Source organism: Schistocerca serialis, chromosome 1 (genome assembly GCF_023864345.2).
Source record: "Schistocerca serialis cubense isolate TAMUIC-IGC-003099 chromosome 1, iqSchSeri2.2, whole genome shotgun sequence".
Taxonomy (NCBI): domain Eukaryota; kingdom Metazoa; phylum Arthropoda; class Insecta; order Orthoptera; family Acrididae; genus Schistocerca; species Schistocerca serialis.
Window position 1 is genome coordinate 1,278,744,934 of NC_064638.1, and position 15,963 is coordinate 1,278,760,896.

The 15,963-nt window shown below is 43.6% G+C and overlaps 2 protein-coding genes across 2 annotated transcripts in view; one reads left to right on the forward strand and one right to left on the reverse strand.

The window, feature by feature from the left end:
- Positions 1-15,963, reverse strand: part of LOC126456888 (serine/arginine repetitive matrix protein 1-like) — an 83,954-nt gene that overhangs the window by 30,853 nt on the left and 37,138 nt on the right. The window lies entirely within an intron of this gene.
- Positions 6,763-15,963, forward strand: part of LOC126459917 (chondroitin sulfate N-acetylgalactosaminyltransferase 2-like) — a 163,294-nt gene continuing 154,093 nt past the window's right edge. The window contains exon 1 of the mRNA XM_050095890.1: positions 6,763-7,078. The gene's annotated coding sequence lies outside the window, so the exon portion shown is untranslated. The remainder of the gene's footprint in view (positions 7,079-15,963) is intronic.

Sequence of the window (15,963 nt, forward strand, 5' to 3'; positions counted from 1 at the left end):
GTAGCTGTTGGGCGGCCTGAGAGAGGCATGTAATCGACAGTTCCTGTCTCTCTGTATCTCCTCCATGTCCGAACAACATCGCTTTGGTTCACTCCGAGACGTCTGGACACTTCCCTTGTTGAGAGCCCTTCCTGGCACAAAGTAACAATGCGGATGCGATCGAACCACGGTATTGACCGTCTAGGCATGGTTGAACACGACCCGTGTACCTCCTTCCTGATGGAATGACTGGAACTAATCGGCTGACGGACCCCCTCCGTCTAGTAGGCGCTGCTCATGCATGGTTGCTTACGTCTTGGGGGGGGGGGGGGGTTAGTGACATCTCTTAACAGTCAAAGGGAATGTGTCTGTGATACAGTACCCACAGTCAACGTCTATCTTCAAGAGTTCTGGGAACCGGGGTGAAGCAAAACTTTTTTTATGTGTGTATAAGGTGTCTCTTCTAAGAGTCGTCAGGCGCGTAATCTCTGGTGTTTTAGCAGATATTTGCAGTTTCGCTGTCGCTGGAGTCAGCCCAAACGAATGGTGCTCATCACGTGCTTCATGCGACACCCATTGTCGCCGGAACTAGTTGGTTTGTTTCCCGTTACAGACGAAATTATTTTTAAAATGGAATTTTAGTGTGGTCCCATATAATTCTAGTCCAATATTCGCTTTACCGATATGTACTAACAGGGACAGTGAAACACGTAGAACAACCAGAACAGCAGCAGCGATTGCACCGTCCCGGTCCGCTCTGACTGCTACTGCCAAGTGTCCAGCGCTACTGAATGCAAAAATCGATAAAACGAGTATCGGACTAGACTAATTTGGAAGTGCTCTATCGAATGGGCACGTAAAATTTCGATTTAAAAATAATTTTGTTTGTAATGGGAGTTACAAACCGACGCTTTCTGTTGTCGCTGGGCGTCGCATGAAAGACATAACGAGCACTGTCTGACTACAGCTAAGCAATGGAAAAACTAAATCGCAAATATCTGCTGAAACGTGGGATCAAATGCACGTGACGATTCTTAGAAGAGACACCCGGTATAATACTGAAAATAAAAGCAAAGGTGTAGGAGATGTCATTAAACATGAAACTGGGAAATATAGTCGCAGGTATAACAAACAGCTCAAAGATGTGGATGGAGTAGTAGAAAACTTCCAGGATTTCTCAGATATTGCTGAGATGTTGCAGCGAAGTTTTCGTTAGAAGTTCGTAGCGCACACAACGAATTACACAGCAGTCACAATGACGTTGTTTCCCACGAAAAAACTTGGTCAGAAAGACAGTTCATAAATTAAGAAAGAAGCGAGTAGGCATAGGCGAGGTTCCAGCCGCTGTTACGAAGGCGCGCGTCGATAGCAAACAGATCCCAATGACAGACATAATAAATGAGTGCTTTAGATCAGGTATTATTGCAGAGTGTTTAAAGTACACAGTGACGCTACTAAAGGACGGTAATGCGGAGAGGTCGCTTTCACGGCAGTCAGCGTTCACAAAAGCAATTGAATCAAGCATGACAGATATGCTAGTGAGTCACATGAATACATGCTACCTTTTTAACGAAGCACAGTTTCATTTCTGAAATGGAAAAAGTACAATAGCGGCCATTACTGAGTACGCAGCGGTGGTACTTGACAATCTTGACTAGGATGACTGTGTTACAGACATATTCTTAGACTTGTCAAAAGCTTTTGACACTGTTTGCCCTGAAATACTACTGAAAGAGATATAAGAGAAAGACGAAACAAATGATTCAAGTCTTACTTTAAAAACAGGGTGCGAAAGGTAGAGATAGTTACGCATCTGCTGATGACAAACTGTTAGTAAAACAATGGTAAGACACACACAACCATAGGTGTGCCTCAGGGTGGTGAATTAGGTCCAGTTCTCTCCTTAATATATATCAATGACTTTCCAGGTGGTAGCAGAGACGTAGAAAAATTTGCCTTTGCCGTTGACAGCAATGATAAAACACCAGAGCTCCTGTTAGAGAAAGCAAATGAAACTCTCAGGGATGTTTACAGTTAGACAGTAATAACAGTGAACACAGAGAAAACAAATAGCATGAACTTCAGCATAAAGACAGAAAACAACTTCGTCACATTAAGCATAGGTGGTAAGTCTGTAGGATGTGTAACAAACAGAAAGATTTTCAGGATGAATATTGATTGCCATCCAACATGGAGTGAAAACACAAAGTTAATATCGAAAAGAATATCATCACCATGTTATGTTCTCACTGTTCGATCATCAGTATGTGACAGTCAGTGTCTAGTGTCAACATACTGTTCCCATGCACGTTTGTTTCTTAGCTATAAGATTCTTCTGTGAGGTTCATAGGGACGAAAGATGCACACAGTTTTCAGACAACATAAGAATAATAACTAAAAGTATTAACTGAACTCATTGTAAAGAGCTACTCGAAAGATTCGGTATTTCGTGCACCGAGTGAGTCTGTGCACACCACGCGGAACATTACTATTTCACTAATAGGAGCAAGACCCTTTTGGGACTTATTTACCGAGGAAAACAAACATAAAACGCAAAACCGCGTTTTCTATCAGAGAATAAAAACTACATAATAAATTGTCCAAGGAATGCAATTTAACCCTAAAATACGTCTGTTTGAAAAGACAGTTCAGTGATGCCTACTACACAAATAAAGAAGGCTAAGTGGACTCAGAGTAGTGTTTAAGAATGTTCTGGGACAACTTCAATATCCAGTCACATTTGCACTAAATGATCAAACTGTAATGCTTTTACGAGATTATCATGTGCCAGGATGTATAGCACACGACAGTAATGTCTTGTCATTCTGCTGAGCTCTCTGCCTTACAGTGCCGGATGCTGATTCATTATTCGTATGGAGGGAGGACATAAAGACGTGCACGGGACATAGTTACATGTTTATGGTCGTGACGTGTTTTCCAAGCAGACTGGAGGGAGTGTTTGTGACCCAAAAGTCACCGGCGGATGTCCACAGTCCGTGCAGTGGTAAACTATTTTACATGTAGTAAATTATATGGTGCAGGTTGTGTATCAATAAAAGAATATTGTACATTAAGGACCAACTGAATGAGGCAGTGCTGCTGTTAAGATACTGACCTCATCTCCTGGGGGATGGCGTTTGCTCTGTCTGGCTATCCTGATTTAGGTTATCCATGGTTTCCTTAAATCAGTCCAGGCAAAGGTGGGACGGTGCCTATACCAAGGCTACCGTCGATCACCTGTCCTATTCTCATAGAAACATACTCACATATTTTACACTGACGGAAAAATGTCACAACACCCAAAAATAATTACAGTAGAGTAACGAAATTTGGGTAGTATATTTGTCTAAGTAACACATGTAAGTGATTAAGGTTGCAAGATCACAGTTTAATGTAAGCCCGAGACATATCATTGGAAATGTGAAATCGTGGTACATTAACAACCAGTGTAACTGCCAGAATGTTGAAATCAAGAATACAAACGTGCATGCATTGCGTCGTATAGGTGCCGGATGTCTACATCTACATCTACGTTTATACTCCGCAAGTCACCCAACGGTGTGTGGCGGAGGGCACTTTACGTGCCACTGTCATTACCTCCCTTTCCTGTTCCAGTCGCGTATGGTTCGCGGGAAGAAAGACTGTCTGAAAGCCTCCGTGCGCGCTCTAATCTCTCTAATTTTACATTCGTGATCTCCTCGGGAGGTATAAGTAGGGGGAAGCAATATATTCGATACCTCATCCAGAAACGCACCCTCTCGAAACCTGGCGAGCAAGCTACACCGCGATGCAGAGCGCCTCTCTTGCAGAGTCTGCCACTTGAGTTCGTTAAACATCTCCGTAACGCTATCACGGTTACCAAATAACCCTGTGACGAAACGCGCCGCTCTTCTTTGGATCTTGTCTATCTCCTCCGTCAACCCGATCTGGTACGGATCCCACACTGATGAGCAATACTCAAGTATAGGTCGAACGAGTGTTTTGTAAGCCACCTCCTTTGTTGATGGTCTACATTTTCTAAGGACTCTCCCAATGAATCTCAACGTGGTACCCGCCTTACCAACAATTAATTTTATATGATCATTCCACTTCAAATCGTTCCGCACGCATACTCCCAGATATTTTACAGAAGTAACTGCTACCAGTGTTTGTTCCGCTATCATATAATCATACAATAAAGGATCCTTCTTTCTATGTATTCGCAATACATTACATTTGTCTATGTTAAGGGTCAGTTGCCACTCCCTGCACCAAGTGCCTATCCGCTGCAGATCTTCCTGCATTTCGCTACAAGTTTCTAATGTCAGTTTGTGGGATGGAGTTACACGCCTGTCACACATGCCCGGCTGTTCGTGGCTGACACTGCAGTTGTCATCCGATGACGTCCCACATGTACTCGATTGGAGACAGATCTATTGATAGAGCATGCCAAGGCAACATATCGACACTTTGTAGAGCATAATGGGTTACAACATTGGTATGTGGGCCCGCGTTATCCTGTTGGAAAACACCCCTTGGAGTGCTATTCATAAATGGCAGCACAACAGGTTGAATCACCAGACGGACGTACAGATTTGCAGTCAAGGTGCGTGGGATGACCATGATATTTCTCCTGCTGTCACACAAAATCGCACCCCAGAACATAACTCCAGGTGCAGATCGAGTGTGTCTAGCTTGCAGAAGGTTAGTTGCACGCCCTCAACTGCCCTCCTCTTAACCAACACACGGCCATCACTGGCACCGAGGCGGAACCAGCTTTCGTCATAAAACACAACAGACCTCCACCCTGTCCTCCAATGAGCTCTCGCTTCACACCACTGAAGACGCAAATACATGGCCATCACTGGCACCGAGGCGGAACCAGCTTTCTACGGAAAACACTACAGATGTCCACTCTGTCCCCGAATGAGCTTTCACCTGATACCATTGAAGTCACACACGGCGGTGGTTTGGGATCAGTGGAATGCACGCTACAGAGCGTCTGGGTCGGAGCTGTCGTTGAAGTAACCGATTTGCAGCAGTTCGTTATATCCCTATAGTCCCAGTTGTTGCTCAGATTGCAGTAGGATGCGCCAGAGCCGTACGCCGAACATGATGGTCTTCCCTCTCGGTAGTGCAAAGTGGCCGTCCGGAACCTGGTCTTCTAGCGATCGTACATTCTCGTGATCACAGCCTCCAGCAGTCAGGTACAGTGGCTACATTCCTGTCAAGTCTTTCTGCAGTATCGCCGAAGGAACATCCAGCTTCTCGTACTCCTGTTACACGACCTCGTTCAAACTCAGTGATGTGTTGATAATGGTGTCATTGTCACCTTAGACTAAAATCACATCACCGATTCCAGTCTCAAAGGTAACGAACGCTCACGACCGTTATCACGTGTATTTAAAGCAAACCTGATTTGAATCCTCCTAGTCGACTGACGCGAAATTTGAATAGACATAATTTTTCAGACGTGGAAACACGCCTACCAACTTTCATTTATGTCACAGAGCTCCTTGGTGATGCGATTTTTTTCCGTCACTGTCTCTAAATGTGTATTTTAACTCACGTGTTTTTGCTGTTTTATGACGACAAATCCTATTTCGTTGTTAGACGACCCCTGGATGAATAAGCAGATAAATGAGTAAACTAATAACATCACTGGCACCCGACATAAAATCTTCCCGTCTCTTCGTATGCACTCATAATTAATAATTGATATTCGAGGGCTGTCCAAAAAGTAAGTTACGATTGATCGCGAAATGAAAATCACAGTGAAAATCAGAAATGTTTCATTTGTAACAGTTAGCTACACCTTTCAGCTACTTCTCTACGTAGTCGCCGTTCTGACTCAGACATTCGTCGTAGCTTTGTACCAACTTTCCAATACCCTCATCATAGAAGGCAGCCACCAGTTCTCTACGGTGGCCTAAAGCTCGTTGTCTGTGCCAAAATGTTGTCTTCATAGCCAGCGGTTCGTTTGAGCACAGATGAAACTCAGTGGGAGACAATTACGGGCTGTATTGTGGGTAACCAAACATTTCCAATTGAAACGATACAGGAACATCTTCATTGCCCCTGCAGAATGAGGCTGAGAATTGCCTTGAAGAAGAAACCACACGACAGTTATGTAATGTTGGTTGCATAGCTTCAGGGGAAAATTCTCACCAGGCCCTCGTACTTGGCGGGAGACACTATTTTCTATAACATCTTTACGCGCTCACTAAGAGCTCAGGAATGAAAAGAGCGACATAATTCTACCTAGAGTCATACTAGAGACACTGCCCAACACATCTTTGCAAAGTTTTATCGGATTTTCATAGTCGTTTCCATTTCGCGACCGATCGTAACTTACTTTCTGGACAGCCCTCGTAGTAGTATATTTAGTAGTTTTAGGTGTGCTGCCGAAACGTGTCGTGCCAATAAATACTGGAATATAATCGTGACTGAAGCTGAGCAACTTTTTTATGCAGTTCATGTTACTGTCATCGATCACAGCGAACTCCATGTAACAGGCAAATTTAAGGAAAATACTGTTTCGAATGGCATGTGAGGAGCAGATACTTTTAGAAGCAAAACGCCCATTACTGCTTATTAGCGCAGAGCAGCTGAGCCGCCCTCCGTTAATAGCCAGACAGCCGGGCCTGGGACGCTGCAACCCCCGTCTGTTAGCGCCGCAGATTTCCGGCGCAGTGCGCATGCGCGCCACCCTGCACTAGAACGGTGCAGTCTGCGAGAGCCGGCGCCCCTGGCATATAGGCAGCAGGCGCGCCCGCCACGCGCCAGTGTCGTTTGGGACGTCGCACCTGTAGGGGCGGCGCGACTGGACACGGCGTCGCATTGTGGTGTGGATCCCACACCGGAGAGACCGACCGGTGCTGATGCGAGTGTACGCTACGAGTACTTGTGCTCGCTAAAGCCGGCTTCTGCCGCGATGTCAAGCTCTGAATCACCGGTCCTGTCTCCACAGGGGCTGCATTAAGTGAGGTCGGGATCCGCTAACATTGAAGGGGATATACTGTGTCGCGCATGCTGTCGGCAGCGAGGAAACGCGCCATAAGCATGTCCGATCACGTTCGCTGGCGGGAGAGCCGGGGCTGAACGGCTCTTCTTGACGAGGGTACGTAGTCAGAGCTCCAAAAACTATCTTTTTTTGTTCCTTAGATGAATCTCGATTATGGAGTGTTCAGCTGTAAATTACTCGTATTTTGTTTTGGAGCAAACAAGCAGTTTCCATAATAATGTCCCACTCACTTTTGTTTGTTGTTTAGTTTATTTGCAACCAATTTTAAAACCCTTTATGTCTTCATAGTCAGCCAAATAGCCACACTTGCCGAAGCGAAATACACTCGCTACTTTATTTTTGCTGCACCGCAACACTCTCTTCTGTAGTAAATAGAAGACTGTAATATTTACTACATTGGAGGATGCTGTGGTATAGTAACACTGTACACGTTCTAATGCATTTCATTTCGATTGCTGACCTAAGTGTCATAAAACACTTCGAAACTGATTGCAGATAAACTAAAGAACAAACGCAAGTGAGTGGAAAATTAGTATCGAAACTGCCTGTGTGCTCCAAGACAAAATGTGTTTACTTTATAGGAGTTATCCTGATCTGCTACTATTCTGCAATCTGTCTGAGCAAACGATTGTATAAGGGGCAGTGCAATAAAAAAGAAACAGATGGAAAGAAGCAAGTAAACCGTTTATTATTTCGAAAGTAATGGCCATAACTGTTAATAAAGTTATCCAACAATGAAACAAGAGGGTCAGTGCTTGATGAAAAAATGTTTGCGGTATCATGATTGTACCCAAGCACCTTTTCATTCTAAGCAAACCAACGGCCAAGAATGTCTTTCTTCAGGGCTCCAAAAAATGGAAATCGCATGGGATGTGTACGGAGAATGAGGAAGAGCTGCCAGCTACGATAAACTCACGGTGACTTTTTCTATGACTGCAAGGGAGAGCTGGTCATTCACTTTTTGGAATAAGGGGCCACAATTAACGAACAACAGTACGTGCACGTTTTGAAAAAACTAAAGCGCGGCATCAAATGCAGGTACCCAGGAATGTTAACGACGGCGTCATTCTGTTACAGAATAATAACCGCTCGCATGTTGCCTACGTTATTTCGACTGCTCTGCAGACGTTTCACTGGGATGCCGTTACACATGCTGCATACATTCCCGATCTTACTCCATGCGAATTTCATTAGACGTTAGTGGCCGTTGGTTGCTTCGGAAGGTTTGCTTGCCTCAGTACAATCTTGGTTTCGTGGGCAACCGCAAACATTGTTCCAGAAAGATGCCAATCGTCTTGTGTCACAGCAGGATAAAAGTATTGGCGGTTATGGCGATTACTTTTGAAATAATGAATAGTTTCATTTTTTTCCATCTGTCTCATCTTGATTTCACTATCCCTTATAGCTTTCATGTCGTTGCAATCGTATGGTTCCATCATCCACAGTTTCCTTGCCACTACAAATCATCTGCAATCTGATTTGCATGTAATAGTGTTTGTCTTCCTCTACTATTTTCCCTCTCTACTGGTCCTTCCAGCGCCGAGTTTTCTATTGCTGGATACAGTAGCAGACGTCCCACTAAACTCTCTGGTATGGATGTTCCACAGACTTCTCTCTTCATCTATTCCTTTTTGTATTTCTTCAGTTTTGTATTTTATCCATTCATTTATTTTTTTCAATATTCTTCGACAGCAGCACATTTAAAATGCTTCCCATATCTTCCGGGAGTTCCGACTGTATACATTTCATTTATATTTGCTGATTTGTTTCAGACGTACACTCCCAGAAATTTCTTCCTCATTTCCGTACCTACGAGTATATCTAATACCAGTAGAGATATTTCCTTGAAGAAAAGTCCTTCGTCCGTGGCAGTCGATTTTTGCTTCGACCACCCTGTGAAATCATGTTTCCTACACAGGAGAACCACTTTACTTCTTCCATTGCTGTATCATTCCCAATGCTGGAATTAAACTAGTTGTTGTCCTCTTTTCTGCTACTGTTTGTTACCTTTATCTTTACTGTTTATCCTTAAGCCAAATTCTGTGCTGACTATGCTGTCCATCTCTCTCAGCAGCTCCTCTGAGTCTTCTTTACATTCGGACAGAAAGACCAAGTCGTCTGCCAGCCGTAGTGCGGACACTTTCGTTCACGTTGCGAAATTTTCTTTGACGTACAACTAGAGAAACAGTGACGGCAAGCTGCGATCGAGCATTACTCTCTTCTTGAGGCTAACTTGTCTCTCTTGAGCTTCTACTCTCATTTCAGTTTTCTAGATGTCATAGATTATTCGTCAGACTATATACTTTAGCCCATGTCTGCTAAGAACTGCGAACATACGAGGGATGTCTAGAAAGTATGTTCCGATCGATCGCGAAATGGAAACGACTATGAAAATCCGATAAAGCTTTGCACAGATGTATTAGGCAGTGTCTCTAGTATGACCCTAGATAGCATCACGTCGCTCTTCTCATTTTTGAGCTCACAGTGAGCGTTTAAAGATGTCTAGAAAATAATGCCTCCCGCCAAGTACGAGGGCCTGCTGACAAATTTCGCCTCATGTGATGCAGCCAGCATTACATAACTGTCGTGCGGTTTCTTCTTCAAGACAATTCTCAGCCGCATTCTGCAGGATCAATGAAAATGCTCCTGCATCGTTTTCAATTGGAAGTGTTTGATTACCCACAATACAGCCCGTGATTGTCTCCCTCTGAGTTTCACCTCAGCTCACATGAACCGCTGGCTATGAAGACAACATTCTGACACAGGCACGAGCTATAGGCCAGCGCGGAGAATTGGCGGAAAGCACTGGCGGCTGTCTTCTATGATGAGGGTATTGGGAAGTTGATACAACGTCACGTCAAATGTCTAAGTCAGAACGGCGACTACGTAGAGAAGTATCTGGAATGTGTAGCTAACTGTTACAAACAAAACATTTCTGATTTTCACTGTTTTCCATTTCGCGATCAATCGGAACTTACTTTCTGGGCAGCCCTCGTATTATTCCACCTTACATTTTGCAAGGTATTCTCCAGGGCCATAAAATGCTTCGTCAGTACCCTGATTTTTCTTCAGCTTACCTGCTGTTAAGAAATCACTGCTTCTGTAGTAGCTTTCACCTTTTTGAAACTAACTTTACCTTGCTACCGTACGTCCTCAATTTTGTTTCTGTTCCCCTGTATATCACTTGACCTAGCAACCATCTTGCAGTTGGTTTTCTTACTTTTAACATTTCAAAGTTATAAAATATTTTAACCGACGATTAGCAACAAAGTTAGATAAATGTGCCTAGTTACAAATTTTCACATGAAATGTTCATCTTAAAGAGTGAATGAGTTGAAGAATACGACGAAGCACACAATGGGGCATAAATCGATAAAATACTTTCACGCGCTGTGTGTATTGCCATATGGACTATAATGTTTCTTGTTGTTCCTTCTTTATTCTTTTTATTATTTACGAATAAGCGAATGAGGACGAAGCGAGATGTGGGCATTTGCTTTCCTTTGCGCCCACGTTTCTTTAATCCCTTCCCGCTAACTTCCTTCTGCCCTTGCGACAACATTGTTCCACTGTTCTTTTATTTTTCCTCCTGCTCAACTCGTAATTTGTGAATTTTTTACATGGAGATTTCGTGGTTTCGGACATCTATTGGAGTGATTCCAGACGATTTCAGATCACTTTTGATCTCGCCAACCCACTTTATCTCGTCAGTTTTGCTTTATTCTTGTTGACAAAGAATTCGATACTCCAAATAATTTACGTGAATGCAGCCGGGTGACTTCTTCACCAACGCCCGGTATTTACACAGGTGCACACCCAGCCATTTTCAAGGAACAAATGCCGTTAGAAAGGACTATGCAACGAAATTTAAAACCTCGCGGTATGAAAAGCATACCCGAAAAGATGCACAAATACTCTGTATTCGCTAGCGACCAGACACAACTAAAAATGACCTTCATCAGAAGTTATCGATAGTAGGTATTAACAACCAATGTGTGAGGCAGCATTAATTCTGTCCCTCTGTTTTTTTTGAGAAGGAAGAGAGGATAGGATTCCAGGCAGAATTTAAGCAACAACACCTATCTATATTTGCAAGGTTACCTGCAGATTTAATTTTAACTGTTTCCGTAATAGCCCTATCCGAAAAGCTGTATGTGCATGCCAGAATCTCCGAGTTGTTATGTTGCATAAGATGACCGGTGCCAAGACAATGTTCTGCAATAGTGATTTCCTCGGTTGTTGGTGACACCTACGCATTATCATCAATCACCTCGTGTACAGTTGGTCGGTAGCACAAAGTACGAGGGTTATTCCAAAAGCAAGGTCCGATTGATTGCCAAATTGAAACCACAGTGAACATCAGAAATGTTTTACTTGTAACAATTAGCTAAACCTTTCAGCTACTTCTCTACGTAGTCGCCGTTCTGACTTAGACTTTTGTCATAGCGTTGTACCAACTTTTCAGTAGCCTCATCATAGAAGGCAGCCGCCAGTGCTTTCCGCCAATTCTCCACGCTGGCCTACACCTCATTGTCTGTGTCAAAATGTTGTCTTCAAAGACAGCGGTTCATGTGACCAGAGATGAAACTCAGGGGGAGACAATTGCGGACTGTATTGTGGGTAATCTAACATTTCCATTTGGAAACGATGCAGGAGCATCTTCATTGCCCCTGCAGAATGCGGCTGAGAATTGTCGTGAAGACGAAACAGCACGACAGTTATGTAATGTTGGCTGCATAGCTTCAGGCGAAATTTCTCACCAGGCCCTCGTACTTGGCGGCAGACACTATTTTCTAGACATCTTTACGCACTCACTGCGAGCTCAGAAATGAGAAGAGCGACGTGATGCTAACTGGGGTTATACTAGAGACACTACCCAACACATCTGTGCAAAGCTTTATCGGATTTTCATAGTCGTTTCCATTTCGCGACCGATCGGACCTTACTTTTGGAATAACCCTCGTACGTCTGATCTGTCTTTCACTATAACCATTTTTACGAAAGTTCACCTCGAGATGGGCTAATTGTGCTGACAAACTTCCAGGATCAAAGATGACGTGGACCCTGTGAACCAAGGTAGGAAGTACCCCTACACCATGAGCCGGAAAGTAACAACTGTCAGCCTGCAGACAAAGGTCTGTGTAAGTTGGCTTCCTATAAATGGCTCGTCCTCTGCGTACCATCAACCACTCTCTGAGCAACGCGCGATGCAACAGACAGCAGCTGTCCTTTTCCACCTCCGTCGTGAAGCAAATATTCGGGTGGCTTGAATTCAAACGTTCCCAGACGCCGTTCAGATCCTCACTATCATGAAGCCAAACACCACAGTCTGGTCTTCATGTCAGGAAAAAAACAAAAAAAACACGCAGCTTTCAAAATCGCCGACTCCAAGGCACAAACCTCGAAGTCTTCTGTAAACAAATTGGCAGCAATAGGTGATAATGGGCTTCCCGTCGTAACTCCATCCGTCTGTTCATAATACTGGTCACTGAATAAAAAGTAAGTAGAAGTCAACACATGTCGAAAATACTTCGTTAATTCAACGCCTAACCTAATCGTAACGAATCAGACAGAGGAACGCGAGTGAAGAGAGAGACTACATCAAAACTTACTCAGACATCAATAGTTCCAAAGTAACCTTCTGATCGATGGAAGATATCAACCGCGTTCTGTAGGGCTCAACAGAGCATCAAGATGTTCTGCTACACGATATGTCGGAGTACCAATGTGACTCATTATCGGACGAAGGGGAACCTCGTGCTTGTGGACCTTAGCGAGACCAAACTACTAGCGGGAACAGCACAGTCAGAATTGAGACCTTTGATAGGAGGAGGCTGTCAGTCTTTCTCTCAACACTTTTTGTGGGGTCAGCACTGATCCTGAGATATGGTGAAGCCGGCCGCTGTGGCCGAGCGGTTATAGGTGCTTCAGTCCGGAACCGTGCTGCTGCTACGGTCACAGGTTCGAATCCTACCTCGGGCATGGATGTGTGTGAAGTCCTTAGGTTAGTTAGGTTTACGTAGTTCTATGTCTAGGGGACTGATGACCTTAGATGTTCAGTCCCTTGGTGCTTAGAGCCATCTGAACCATCTGATATGCTGAATCAGGCAGTAAAGACTAAATCTGTTGAACGTAATCCTGGTTGTGCAAAACAACTGTCGCATTGCCTTTGTCCGCAGATAAAATAACAATATCCGGATCAACTGTAAGTCCGGAGTGGGCGAGCGGTTCTAGGCGCTTCAGTCTGGAACCGCGCGACCGCTACGGTCGCAGGTTCGACTCCTACCTCGGGCATGGATGTGTGTGATGTCCTTAGGTTAGTTAGGTTTAAGTCGTTCTAAGTTCTAGGGGACTGATCACCTCAGGTGTTAAGTCCCATAGTGCTCAGAGCCATTTGAACCATTCAACTGTAATTGAGCGTCAAGTGGCCCGCTCAGCTGCTGTGGTACTAGTCTTGGATAGACGTGCCCCTCAAAATTCTGCCATCTCTCTCCACATCCACCACTGCTGGCGGCTCACCTCCAACTGGCCAACTGATTACATGCGACCTGTTTTACTTGCTAGTAGATGTCGGATGTTAATTGGCTCTTAATCATATCTGTAGGTTCCCAAAGCTTAAATCTGGGGTGAATTGTTAAACGTCACATTACTGATCTTACTAATATCTGTGTTAAGGCTTATTTGCGAAATTTTTTCTTAACATTTGTTTGTTAAAATTTTTTTCTTAAATGTTATTTTGGAGGTTTCGTAAATTCTACTACCAGTCCTTGCTTCCAAAACAAGAAGTTACTTGTAACTTAAATTCTGCTGGTTGACTAGTTCCCGACATTTTTTATGTGTATTTAATGTGATTTAATTATTGAATGAAAGAATAAATGTGGTAAGCTTCTATGAGACCAAACTGCTGAGGTCATCAGTCCCTAGGCTTACACATTACTTAATCTAACTTAGGCTAAGGACGATACACACACCCATGACTCATGCTCGAGGGAGGACTCGAACCTCCGACGGAGGGAGCAGCGCGAACCGTGGCAATGCGCCTTTAACCGCGTGGCTTTAATTACTAATAAATTTATTAATAAAATCATGGCTCGCTATCCTGTCACTCAACACCGTCTCCCTGCTGCTTTTCCAAAACCATCTATTAAATCTCTGTCCCCGTTTAAGGCTGTAGAACTTGTGCTTTTGGCTTGAATCAGCGTGGTTGATAACAGAAGGGTTAATTTCTCGAGGGATGACAGGATACCCTTCCTGTCGCCACCCCGTCAAATAAGGCCAATGTTTGATCCTAGTAGACTTCTCTTGGTCAGTAATGCCTTTTTTGGCTATGCTAGTTTGCTTCTGGTATCCTTCTTGTTCCGTCCGTCATAGGCTATTTGGATGCCTAGGTAGCAGAATTCCTTAACTGCATCTACTTCATGATCACAAAACCTGATGTTAAGTTTCTCGCTGTTGTCATTTCTGCTACTTTTCATTATTTTCGTCTTTCTTCAATTTACTCTCAGTCCATATTGTGTAATCACTGGACTGTTCGTTCCATTCAGGAGATCCTGCAACTCTTGTTCACTTTCATTGAGGATATCAATGTCAACAGCGAATATTATCATTGGTATACTTTCACCTTGAACTTTAATTTCACTCTTGAACCTCTCTTTTATTTCCGTCATTGCTTCTTTGGTGTGAAGATTGAACATTAGGAATGAAAGACTACATCCCTGCCATGCACCCTTTTTAATCCGAGAACTTCATTCTTGTTCTTCCACTCTTATTATTCCCTCTTCGCTCTTGTACTCGTACATATCGCATATTATTCGTCTCCCTCTATGACTTACCCAAATTTTTCTCGGGCTTTAAGACATCTTGCATCATTTGACATTATCGAACGCTTTTCTCAGGTCGACATATCCTATGAACATGTCTTGATTTTTCTCTAGTCTTGCTTTGATTATCAACCACAACGTCAGAACTATCTCTCTGGTGCACTGCTTTTTCTAACGCCAAAATGATCGTCATGTAACACATCCTCAAACTTCTTTCCCTTTCTTCTCTATATTATTGTTGAGTGCACGTTGGATTCATGAGCTGTTAATCTGATTGGGCGATAATTCTCCCACTTGTCGGCTTTTGCAATCGTCGGCATCGTGTGGATGATGCTTTTCCGAAAGTCAGATGGTCTACCACCAGACTCACATACGTACTCTACACGGCAACGTGAATTGTAGTTGTGGTGCCACTTCTCCCAATGATTTTAGAAATTCTGATGAACATCTGATGTTATCTGTCCCATCTGCCTTTTTTTGTGAGTCACCTGTCTTTTGACTGGTTTGATGCGGCCCACCACGAATTCCTCTCTTGTGCCAACCTCTTCATCTCAGAGTGGCACTTGCTCCCTATGTCTTCAGTTATTGTCTGGATGTATTCCAATCTGTCTTCCTCTGCACCTTTTACCCTCTACAGCTCCCTCTAGTACCATGGAAGTCATTCTCTGATGTCCTAACAAATGTCCTGTCGTCCTCTCGCTTATTCTTGTCAGTGTTTTCCGTATATTCTTTTCCTCGCCGATTGTCCGGAGAACCTTAGAATTTCTTACGTTATTACTCCACCTAATTTTCAACATTCTTCTGTAGCACCGCGTAAAAATTGTTCGTTTTTCTTCTGTTCCGGTTTTCCCACAGTCTATATTTCACTACCACGCAGTTCTGTGCTCCAAACGTACGCTGTCAGTAATTCCTTTCTCAAGTTAAGACTAACATTTGATACTAGTAGACTTCTTTTGGCCAAGAATACCCTTTTTGCCAGTGCTAGTCTGCTTTTTATTTCCTCCTAGCTCCGTCCGTCATGGATTATTTTGCCGCGTAGATAGCAGAATTCCTTAACTTCATCTGCTTCGTGATCAATCCTGATGTAAGTCCCTTGCTGTTCTCATTTCTTCTACTTCTCATTACTTTCGTCTTTTTTCGATGTACTCTCGTCTGTTTGGC